Source organism: Bufo bufo, chromosome 9, assembly GCF_905171765.1.
Source record: "Bufo bufo chromosome 9, aBufBuf1.1, whole genome shotgun sequence".
NCBI classification, from domain to species: domain Eukaryota; kingdom Metazoa; phylum Chordata; class Amphibia; order Anura; family Bufonidae; genus Bufo; species Bufo bufo.
In genome coordinates, this window is record NC_053397.1 from 147663843 (window position 1) to 147676491 (window position 12649).

The window sequence follows — 12649 nt, forward strand, 5'->3', positions numbered from 1 at the left end:
TTGCAAATCTGACATGTGTCACTATGTGGTAATAACTTTGAAGCGCTTTTACTTATTCAAGCCATTCTGATACTGTTTTCTTGTGACACATTGACACATGACAGTAGTAAATTTGAGTTGATATATTTTACATTTATTTGTAAAAAATCCCAAATTTACAAAACATTTTGAAAAATTAGCAATTTTTATGTATCTGCTGTTAAAATAGATAGTGATACCTCCTAAAATAGTTATTACTTAACATTCCCCATATGTCTACTTTATGTTGGCATCATTTTGTAGATGTTATTTTCTTTTTTTTTAGGACATTTAGAAGGCTTAGAACTTTAGAAGCAATTCTTAAAATTTTTAAGAACATTTCCAAAACTTTTTAACTCCTTAAGGACACAGCCATATTTCACCTTAAGGACCAGGCCATTGTTTTTTTGTCACATATTGTACTTCATGACACTGGTAAAATGGAGTAAAAAAAAATATTTTTTATTTATAAAAAAAATACCAAATTTACCAAAAATTTGCAAAAATTTGCACATTTCCAAGTTTCAATTTCTCTACTTCTATAATACATAGTAATACCTAAAAAAAATAGTTATTACTTTACATTCCCCATATGTCTACTTCATGTTTGGATCATTTTGGGAATGACATTTTATTTTTTGGGGATGTTACAAGGTCTGAAGTCACTTTGTGAGGCTTACATAATAGAAACCACCCAAAAATTACCCCATTCTAGAAACTACACCCCTCAAGGTATTAAAAACTGATTTTACAAGCTTTATTAACCCTTTAGGCGTTCCATAAGATTTAATGGAAAATGGAGATAAAAATTCAGAATTTCAATTTTTTGGAAGATTTTCCATTTTAATCCATTTTTTCCAGTAACAAAGCAAGGGTTAACAGCCAAACAAAACTCAACATTTATTACTCTGATTCTGCAGTTTACAGAAACACTCCATATGTGGTCGTAAACTGCTGTACGGGCACACAGCAGGGTGCAGAAGAAAAGGAACGCCATTTGGTTTTTGGAAGGCAGATTTTGCTGGATTGGTTTTTAGACACCATGTCCCATTTAAAACCCCCAGATTTTGAATGCAGACAGGGCCAGCAGAGGACGAGTGCGTTCGCTGGCCCTGTCAATCAACATGAGGAGGGGGCGTATTTATGAAAGGAGGATGCGGCTGCTACCAGCAAGTAGCCGCCCTACTTGCTGGTAGACAGGTAATTTGCATATGATAAAAATCAGTTTTTTTAATTAACTACTGAACCAAAATGATTAATAACATTATGTATTGATATATCGCAGTATAGGGATTATAAGTAGCCCAAAAAAAATATGACTTTAGTGGGGTGACAGAAGCCCTTTAAGGTGAAAATGAGCCCGGTCCCTAAGGGGTTAAAAGAACAAAATATATAAAATTGGATTAAAAACATGGCTAACGAAATCCCCCCTCTTGAAAACAAAACAAAACAAATGATAATAGTTGAAGTTCGATAACACGTGGTCGTCACAGGTGTTGAATTCCTCCGAGGTCCCAAACATTAGGCATTCACCGGACAGAAGATGCCTTTTATGCCGCTGTATTTACATAAGACAGGGACCATTATTTGTTCTGGGTGGTGGTGGTTATATGTTGGCTGGCATAAGGAAATTCAATTAAACGTGGTTTTCACAGGTGTTGAAATCCTCCGAGATCCATGCCTCATTTATTTTTATAAATGTGAGGTAGTCCACACTGTCGTGAGCTAGGCGAATGCGCTTTTCGGTCACGATCCGCCCTGCTGCGCTGAACGTCCTTTCGGACAGGACACTCGACGACGGGCAAGCCAAGAATTCCATGGCAAATTGTCGCAGCTCTGGCCACAGGTCAAGCCTGCACACCCAGTAGTCAAGGGGGTTCCTCGCTTCTCAGAGCATCCACATCGGCCGTTAACCCGATGTAGTCAGACACCTGTCGGTCTAGGCGTTCCCTGAGGCTGGATCCGGAGGGCGGCTGTTGATGGGTTGGCTGCGAGAATGATCTCATATCCGAAGTGACCAACACATCTTCAAACCGCCCTCTTCTTGCATGTGCTGTAGGATTGGTACTCGCAACTGTTTCTCTGTGGGTGGAAATTACTCTGCCAGTGCCCGCAACAGCAGAATGCAGCATCTCTCGAAGCAAGGCCTGGAAATGCTGCATTCTGACAGCCCTCTGTGATGCTGGTAACATGTCCGCCATTTAGTGTTTGTACTAGGGGTCTAAGTACGTTGCCACCCAGTACTGGTCCTTGCCCTTTATGCTTTTTATTCTTCAAACACTGGAGCATAAAGGCCCCCATTTGCACTAAATTGGAAGCGGTGGAGCCGCCTGAGGTCCTGATCATCGCCCAGGAGAATGTCGTCCTCGGTCTCTTCCCCCCCCCCCCATTCACGGACAACAACAGGGATCCCAGAAAAGTTTAAAGCCTGCTTTTTTTGCTCCTCCTCCCCCCAGGCACCATCCTCCTCTGACTCCTCTTCAGACTCCTGCTGACTTGTCTCAGATAAAGTAGCCCCCCCTGGGAATTCATTCAGCATTGCGACTTCCTCATCTTCCTGCTCCTGCTCCTCGACGGCTTGATCAATGATACGATGCAATGCATGCTCCAGAAAGAAGGCGTAAGGTACGATGTCACTTATAGCGCCCTGGCTGTGACTGACCAGTTTGGTCAAATGGCCACAGAAGTCTGCATGCGTCGCGCATGAGCAGCCACTGGTGCGGTGAAAAAAAAAACAAGCTCCCCAGAACCTGTCCTGCCGCAGAGTTCGTACAGGTAGTCGTTAACGGCACATTTCTGCTGGAGCAGCCTATCAAGCATATACAAGGTGGAGTTACAGCGCGTCGGGCAGTCACAAATCAGATGTCTGACGGGCAAGCGGTGTCGCGGTCATCCCTACGTGAGTTTTGGGCTTACCGCGACTTATGCGTTGACAGCACAGGCTGCAGATGGCAACACTATTGTCAGCAGCTGACATGTTAAAAAAAAGCCCACACTGCGGAGTGTGGCGTCATGGGAGCGCCAGATTTGACTGTGCATGGTGGATGACTCGCTCCAGATACATTTGCAGTCTTCTTTTTGCCTCCTGTGCCCTGTGAGTTCTGCCTGCTTCTCCTCCTTCTCCTCCCTATCTGCTGCTCCGTCTCTCCCTCTGAACTCCCCTCCTCTTCCTCTCTTGTGGGCACCCATGTGACGTCCATCGACACGTCCTCATCATCACCTTCACCAACACTGACATTAGAGATCTCGGAGTAGGTAGCAACAGCGAGGACACCCTCCTTGGGCTGATCTGGGTACTGTTGTCAGAACGCTGAGTGGCGGCCTTTGCTACCTCCTCTTCCTCATCTGATGCCAAGAATAGCTGCACATCGGTAAGGTCTGAAAATTGATGGGAAAATAATTCCTCTGACTCGAGTGGAGGGGCTATGGTGGTGATGGTGGTGTCTTTGGGGGTGCACATAACAGAGAGTGAGGAGGGTGCTGATACAGAGGATGAGGAGGGTGCAGAAGCGGAAGGCTTAGTGAGCCACTCAACCAACTCTTGCGCGTCTTTTGACGTAATCGCAAGGATTTTCTCCAACTTCCCACTTAGGCTCTGGCCTGGTGCACCTGCCCGACCCCTACTACCCCTGCGGAATAGCCTGCCTCTTCCTCTGCCTGTCATTTTAAAAATGACCCTGTGACAAAGTCCCTATAGAAAAGCAGCATTTGTGTAAGTAGGTATATAGAACCCCTTAATGAGTAATTGCTGGAAGCAGGTATATCAAACGCCTCAATCAGTTTATTTTGGGGCAACAACAGGTATATCACACCAATTGCAATTAGTTGTTCCAATAGCGCTTTTCCCTCTGTATAGCTGCGGTATCTCAGCAGAACCGCACACAAATGCTGCATAATACAAATGCACTATATAGAAATTATATTATAGGTATATTGCACCCCTGCCTCAATCATTTTTTTTGGGGGGGCAAATGGTATATCACACCAGTTGAAATTAGTTGTTCCAGTAGCGTTTGTCCCTCTGTATAGCTGCGGTATCTCAGCAGAACCGCACACAAATGGTGCATATGCACTATATATAATTAATATTATAGGTATATCACACCCCTGCATCAATCCCAAAAAATTTGGGCAGCAACTGGTATATCACACCAGTTGAAATTAGTTGTTCCAATAGCGTTTGACCCTCTGTATAGCTGTGTTATCTCAGCAGAACCGCACACAAATGCTGCACATGCACTATATATTATTATATGGCACCGTATGGTTGAATAAAGGAATCACTTATTTTCATCTTGCCGGAGTGCCATCCATTTTCTGGATAAATTATATTATAGGTATATCACACCCCTGCCTCAATTAGTTTTTTTGGGGGGAAACTGGTATTTCACACCAGTTGAAATTAGTTGTTCCAATAGCGTTTGTCCCTCTGTATAGCTGCGGTATCTCAGCAGAACTACAAACAAATGCTGCACAATACAAATGCACTATATAGACAGTATATTATAGATATATCACACCCCTGCCTCAATCAGTTTTTTGGGGGGCAACTGGTATATCACAACAGTTGCAATTAGTTGTTCGAATAGCGTTTGTCCCTCTGTATAGCTGCGGTATCTCAGCAGAACCGCACACAAATGCTGCACATGCACTATATATCAATTATATTATAGGTATATCACACCCCTGCCTCAATCGTTTTTTTGGGGGGGCAACTGGTATACACACCAGTTGCAATTAGTTGTTCCAATAGCGTTTGTCCCTCTGTATAACTGCGGTATCTCAGCAGAACCGTATACAAATGCACTATAACATACTTTCTATGTCACACCTATCGAATCGATAGCACATCTATACCAGTCTTTTAAAAGACTTTTATGGCCCTATTAGCTAGTGTTTGGTGTCTCTAACAGTCTGTCCCTGCTCCACACAGCAACCTCTCCCTACACTGGCAAAATACTGAATGTAAAATTGCTGCCAGATCAGGTTTATTTATAGGGTAGGGGGTGTGTCCATGTGCTGAAACCTCTCAATTGGCTGTCCTGTCCCACCTGATGTATGTGTCATGGGGCAAAGTTCGGCACAATGCAAAAGAATATGGCGCCGGTGGACATGTTCGGTGAACCGCGAAGGAGCAAAGTTTGCCGCAAAACGACCTCCGGGCGAACCGGCAGGCCATCTCTATCAGAGACAAACTCCTGGTAGACAACCATACTTTATCTCCCAACCCAAAATCCACTCCTTCTGTTAGCCCTAACTGTTTGAATCTCCTGAGCTTTTTTCAGGTTCGACTTAACCTGGGCCCAGACTGTGCACAGTTCTTTAACTACTACATCAGCTTCAGGAACCTGCGAGGAGGACAGCGAAACTGAACTAAATTGCGGATGAAAATTAAGATTATAAAAGAAAGGAGACATACCAGTAGATGAATTCACCTGATTGTTAATGTGATAATCTTAGTCAGATGACTAAATCAAAATATCATCCAAATACACAATTATGAATTTCCCAATAAATTGTCTAAAAATATCATTGACCAAATTTGAGAAAACCGCCGGGGCATTACTTCGACCAAATGACATCACTAAATATTCATAATATTCAGGGATATTAAAGGCCGTTTTCCACTCATCCCCCTCCTTAATTCGAATGAGATTATAGGCCCCCTGAGATCGAGTTTGGTAAACCAGTGAGCCCCAAGAACTTGATTGAACAGGTCATGAATCAACGAAAAAGAATACTGATTTTTAATAGTAATTTTGTCTAACTCTCTGTAATCAATACAAGGTCTCAATCCCACACCTTTTTTTTTAACAAAGAAAAATCCTGCCCCGATAGGAGAAACTGAGGGTCTAATATGACCTTTTTGCAAACTTTCTTTGAAATAATCCCTCATAGATTGTCATTCAGGACTAGACAAATTATAAGTCGTTTTTTGTTTTTGAAGGGGTCATTAGGCAATCAGAAAATCACTATGCGACCCTTAGGGTATTTGGATCCCGGAATAAGATCTATGACACAATTGTATGGTCAATGAGGGGGAAGAAAATCAGCATCAGACATGGAAAAACATCAGCAAAATCACTGATGTATGGGGGAAGAGTTTTCGACTCAGTAGTGATTCCAGCCTGAATAACAGGTAGACAGTATGAGCCAAGGCATGCCCAAAACTACCTCCACGGGTAAATTTTTTTAGTATAAAAAAGAACAAATTTCAGTATGAAGGGCCCCCACAGTCAAGGTTACTTCAGGAGTACAAAATTTCACAGTTCCGCCCACCAAAGGAGTAGAGTCAATGGCAATAATATGGACAGGGTTAGGAAGGGACAACATGGGTACCCCAATGGAAATTTCAAAATTATGGTCAATAAAATTAGAAGCAGACCCTGAGTCAATAAACGCTTTCCAAGAACCCTTACAAGAACTTAAAGAAATAATTACTGGTACTAATACTGGTACTAATACTTTCTTATTACCCACTTCTGGGAATACCTTAACCTTCAAGATGTCCGGCAGTGATGATCTTCGGGAGAGAGGAGTCTTATGGCATTGTCATACCCAGTGGTCAGATTCTCCTCAATAAAAGCAGGCACCCCTTAGATGTCTCTGATCCCTTCTGCTCATTCCTGATTTCTTCAGGATAATTCTCTACCTTGACTCCCATGGGTAAGGAGTCTGACTTGACCACCACCTGTGGAAAGGTCAAATGTTCTCGTTGTCTTTCCTTAATACACTGCGTGCAGAATTATTAGGCAAATGAGTATTTTGACCACATCATCCTCTTTATGCATGTTGTCTTACTCCAAGCTGTATAGGCTCGAAAGCCTACTACCAATTAAGCATATTAGGTGATGTGCATCTCTGTAATGAGAAGGGGTGTGGTCTAATGACATCAACACCCTATATTAGGTGTGCATAATTATTAGGCAACTTCCTTTCCTTTGGCAAAATGGGTCAAAAGAAGGACTTGACAGGCTCAGAAAAGTCAAAAATAGTGAGATATCTTGCAGAGGGATGCAGCACTCTTAAAATTGCAAAGCTTCTGAAGCGTGATCATCGAACAATCAAGCGTTTCATTCAAAATAGTCAACAGGGTCGCAAGAAGCGTGTGGAAAAACCAAGGCGCAAAATAACTGCCCATGAACTGAGAAAAGTCAAGCGTGCAGCTGCCAAGATGCCACTTGCCACCAGTTTGGCCATATTTCAGAGCTGCAACATCACTGGAGTGCCCAAAAGCACAAGGTGTGCAATACTCAGAGACATGGCCAAGGTAAGAAAGGCTGAAAGACGACCACCACTGAACAAGACACACAAGCTGAAACGTCAAGACTGGGCCAAGAAATATCTCAAGACTGATTTTTCTAAGGTTTTATGGACTGATGAAATGAGAGTGAGTCTTGATGGGCCAGATGGATGGGCCCGTGGCTGGATTGGTAAAGGGCAGAGAGCTCCAGTCCGACTCAGATGCCAGCAAGGTGGAGGTGGAGTACTGGTTTGGGCTGGTATCATCAAAGATGAGCTTGTGGGGCCTTTTCGGGTTGAGGATGGAGTCAAGCTCAACTCCCAGTCCTACTGCCAGTTTCTGGAAGACACCTTCTTCAAGCAGTGGTACAGGAAGAAGTCTGCATCCTTCAAGAAAAACATGATTTTCATGCAGGACAATGCTCCATCACACGCGTCCAAGTACTCCACAGCGTGGCTGGCAAGAAAGGGTATAAAAGAAGAAAATCTAATGACATGGCCTCCTTGTTCACCTGATCTGAACCCCATTGAGAACCTGTGGTCCATCATCAAATGTGAGATTTACAAGGAGGGAAAACAGCACACCTCTCTGAACAGTGTCTGGGAGGCTGTGGTTGCTGCTGCACGCAATGTTGATGGTGAACAGATCAAAACACTGACAGAATCCATGGATGGCAGGCTTTTGAGTGTCCTTGCAAAGAAAGGTGGCTATATTGGTCACTGATTTGTTTTTGTTTTGTTTTTGAATGTCAGAAATGTATATTTGCGAATGTTGAGATGTTATATTGGTTTCACTGGTAAAAATAAATAATTGAAATGGGTATATATTTGTTTTTTGTTAAGTTGCCTAATAATTATGCACAGTAATAGTCACCTGCACACACAGATATCCCCCTAAAATAGCTAAAACTAAAAACAAACTAAAAACTACTTCCAAAAATATTCAGCTTTGATATTAATGAGTTTTTTGGGTTTATTGAGAACATGGTTGTTGTTCAATAATAAAATTAATCCTCAAAAATACAACTTGCCTAATAATTCTGCACTCCCTGTACGTTGGTCCAGCCTAACAGCCAGAGTCATAGGTCATAGTCTGCTCTAAGGTGTCAGGGCAGGGATAGCTGACCAACATATCCTTAAGGTTTTCAGAGAGCCCTGACCTAAACTGTCACTTAAGCGCTGGCTCATTCCAACCAGAGGGAACACACCACTTCCGGAACTGAGTGCAGTATTCCTCCACTGGTTCATCCCCCTGAGTGAGAGCCTTCAACTAAGATTCACCCACAGTTGACTTGTCGGGTTCATCATAAAGTACCCCCAAGGCCTTAAAAAATGATTTCACGGAAGCTACACAAGGGGAGTCCATGGGGAGAGAACAGGCCCATTCTTGTGGGTCCCCCTGCAACAAAGAGATGATTATTCCTACTTTTTGCTGTTCAGAACCTGTGGAATGAGGGCGTAAACAAAAATAAAACTTACAACGTTCCTTAAATGTCAGAAAACACTTATGATCCCTGAAAAAACGGTCAGGCAGTTGACACGGGGTTTGAGATTTTGAGCAGAGGTGGCCGCTACAGGTGGGGCCTGATGCAATTCCTGCTGCTGTAGCCTCTCCATCAAATCCTGCACCATATGGGCGAGACTATGTACCTGGTCCGTGAGGACTCGCATAGGGTCCATGGTATAGGTAAGGCCTGTGATTCTGTCACGACAGAGGGTAGGGATAAGTGCAGCCCTAAACTCCAACCCACCACTGTCCCTGCCTACTTGCACGGCCCATCCTAACCGACGGCGTACAAGGTGGCGGCAGTCCCTCGCTTAAACATGTGCAGGGGCCTAAGAAGATAAAGAAATACCATAATTGAGTCAAGAAAGCCAAGGTCAAAGCCAGGAGGTCACGCAGGTACACAGCGAGAAATACAATAACGAGGTCAAAACACAATCCGGAGTCAGAAGCTTACAAGGTCAAGGTCAAAAATAGAGCCGAGGTCCAAACACACACAGAAAGGCGCGATACAAAATGCTGGTGAGGGTAGCAAGACCAATCACAGGCAACCTCAGATCCCCTGCTGCTCGTTGTCTAGGGGATGGAGGATGCCGGCCATGCTGAGGAGGCGTACGTGGCCAGGTCCTCCGCGCCCCCTGGTCGCCATGGAGATGAGGACGCCGACCGCATACTCACTTCCTGTATGCACAGGATTCTGGGGTCGCTGCGAATGAAGCGTGCGCCGCTGGCTCCCCATGACAGCAGATTTTGCTGGACACCATGTCACATTTGATGACCCCCTAATGCACCCTACAGTAGAAACTACCAAAAAGTTACCCTATTTTGGAAACTACAGGATAAGGTGACAGGATACAGGATAAGTTTTGTTGGTACTATTTTGGGGAACATATGATTTTTAATCGCTCTTTGTGAGGCAGGAAGTTAACCAAAAAATGGCTGTTCTGAAACTGTTTTTATTTTTTGTTTTTTACAATGTTGACCTGACAGGTTAGATCATTTAAGCTGTAAGTAAGCTGTTCCGGATGCAATGATACCAAATATATAAAAAAAAATTGTTTTGTTTCAGTTTTACATAATAAAGCATTTTAAAAAAAAATCATGTTTTTGGGTCTCCATTTTCTGAAACTCATATTTTTTTATTTTCTGTTGATCATCTTGTGTAGGGGTTTGTTTTCTGCAGGGAATTGATGTTTTTATTCGTACCATTTTTGGGGTACATAGGATTTTTTGATCACTCAACATTACACTTTATGGTGCAAGGTGACCAAAATATTGGTTCTTTTGGCACAGTTTTTATCTATTTAATTTTTTACGGAATTCACCTTAGGGGGTTCGATCAGGAGATATTTTTATAGAGCTGTGTTAAAGACACAGCAATACCTAATATGTCTACTTGTTTTCATGTTTTAGTCATTTTTTTCATTTTCTTATGTAGGGGCTAATTTTTTGCGGGATGAGGTGACTGTTTGATCGGTACTATTTCGGCGTACATATGTATTATATGTATAATATGACTTTTTAATCGCTTGCTATTACACTTTTTTGACAGAAGGTCATGTGATATTTTTATAGAGCAGGTAGGTACGGACAGGATGATATCTATTTTGTCTACTGTTTTAAATTTTATTTCAGTTTTACACAATAAAAACATTTTTAATCAACCTACAATCATAAATCTTATTCACTGGCAACCAGAACCTTTCCTCTGGTCCATAACCCTTCCAATGAACAAGGTACTGAAACGAATTACGAACTTTCCTAACATCAATGGTTTTAGAAATAATAAATTCATTTTGACCATTCACCAGTACGGGGGAAGGGACGGCCTGAGACGGAACTACGGGTGAAATATATTTTTTAAGCAAAGATTTATGAAATACGTTGTGGATACGAAACGAGTCTGGAAGTTTCAACCTAAATGATACAGGATTAATGATGTCAAGAATTTCATATGGTCCAACAAATCACTGCACAAAATTCCTAGAAGACACTTTTAAGGCCAAATTTTTTGTGGACAACCAGACTTTCTCCCCAACTTTAAAATCAACCCCTTTGGAATGCTTCCTATTCGCTTTCATTTTCTGAACCTCCTGAGCTTTTTCCAGGTTCGATTGAACCCGAGCCCAAACTGTGCACAGTTCTGAAGTTACGCTATCAGCTTCAGGGTTAGGTGAGCAAATAGAGGAATAAGAATTAAATCGAGGATGGAAACCAAAATTACAGAAGAACGGCGAGACTCCAGTGGAAGAGTTCACACAGATATTGATGGCGAACTCTGCCAAAGGAAGATATTTCACCTGTAATTGCTGATTATAAGAGATGTAAGACCTTAAAAATTGTTCCACATCCTGATTCAATCGTTCAGTCTGGCCATTAGTCTCAGGATGAAAAGCTGATGAAAAGGACAATGATATCTCACAACTCTGACAAAAGGCTCTCCAAAACTTGAAAACAAACTGAACACCCCTGTCAGATGCAATGTTCTCCGAAACGTACCACTTGCTCAATAAAAACAGAAGCCAGAGTCTTGGCATTTGGGAGTTTGGCCAGAGGAACACAATGTACCATCTTACTAAACCTATCGACCACTACTCAAACCACAGATTTACCCTCAGAGGGTGGCAAGTCGGTAATAAAATCCATAGAAATATGTGACCAGGGTTTACTAGGAATGGGTAATGGTCGTAATTCACCAGCAGGACGTGTTCTAGGAGTCTTGGACCTGGCACATACCTGATCCAGCTGAATCAAGACTGGGGCATTCCCAGAAGATTTCTTAAGAGTTTCGAAGGCTTCTATGGCCTCTACAGGCCAGTTAACAAGATCCACCCCCTTCTTGGTTAAGTCGGCTATGGGTCTAGCAATCACTGACATTTTTTTATTAAATTTACGATATTAATTAGAGAACTCAAGGGAGCGCTGTAATGCTTTAAGGGAAGATGGCCTCCCCCAATCTGAAATGGCCTGTATATTACCAGGATCCATCTTAAACGAGTGTGGAGTAAGGATATAACCTAGATACAAAATTTCTTGTACCCCAAAAATTAATTTTTCTAATTTGGCAGATAATAGATTTTTTCTTTGAATTTCAAGCACTTGTTTGATATGAATAATATGGGAATGCCAAGTTGGAGAAAAAAAAATCTAAATATCATCAAGATATACAATCATGAATTTACCGATTTTTAAATTCTCTGAATGTCATTCATAAAATTTTTAAAGACTGCAGGAGCATTACTGAGCTTAAAAGGCATGACAGTGTATTCAAAGTGTCCCTTAGGAGTATTAAAAGCAGTCTTCCATTTGTCCCCTTTGATCAAATTATATGCCTCATCTCAAATCAAGTTTGGAAAACCACGATGCCCCCAGAACCTGATTGAGCAGATCGGGGATCAATGGAAGAGAGTATTGATTTTTAATGGTGATTTTGTTCAATTCACGATAATCAGTCTGAGGTCTCCATCCTTCTTTTTGACAAAAATGAACCCTGTCCTCATAGGCGACACAGTGGGTCTGATGTGTCCTTTTATTTAGACTCTCCTTTATATACTCCCTCAAAGAATTGCACTTTAGACCAGATAAATTATATATCCGACCCTTAGGGAACTTGGAACCCATCACTAAATCAATAGCACAGTCATAAGATCTATGGGGTGGGCAGACTCCCCGGGTCAGATGAGTAAAACACATCAGCAAATTCCTTTATATATGAAGGTAACATCTTAGATTCTGCAGAGATACCCGCCTGTATAATGGGTAAGCAAGAGTTACATTTTAGGACCCCATTTTTCAACCCCACCTCTGGTCCAATTAATGACATGGTTGTGTAATTGGAGTCAGGGCATACCTAAAACCTTTTTGGCGGTCAAATTTTCTAAGATT

The 12649-nt window shown here is 42.2% G+C and overlaps 1 protein-coding gene across 1 annotated transcript in view; it reads left to right on the top strand.

Moving 5' to 3' along the window:
• Positions 1 to 12649, top strand: part of GUCY2C (guanylate cyclase 2C) — a 715850-nt gene that overhangs the window by 634083 nt on the left and 69118 nt on the right.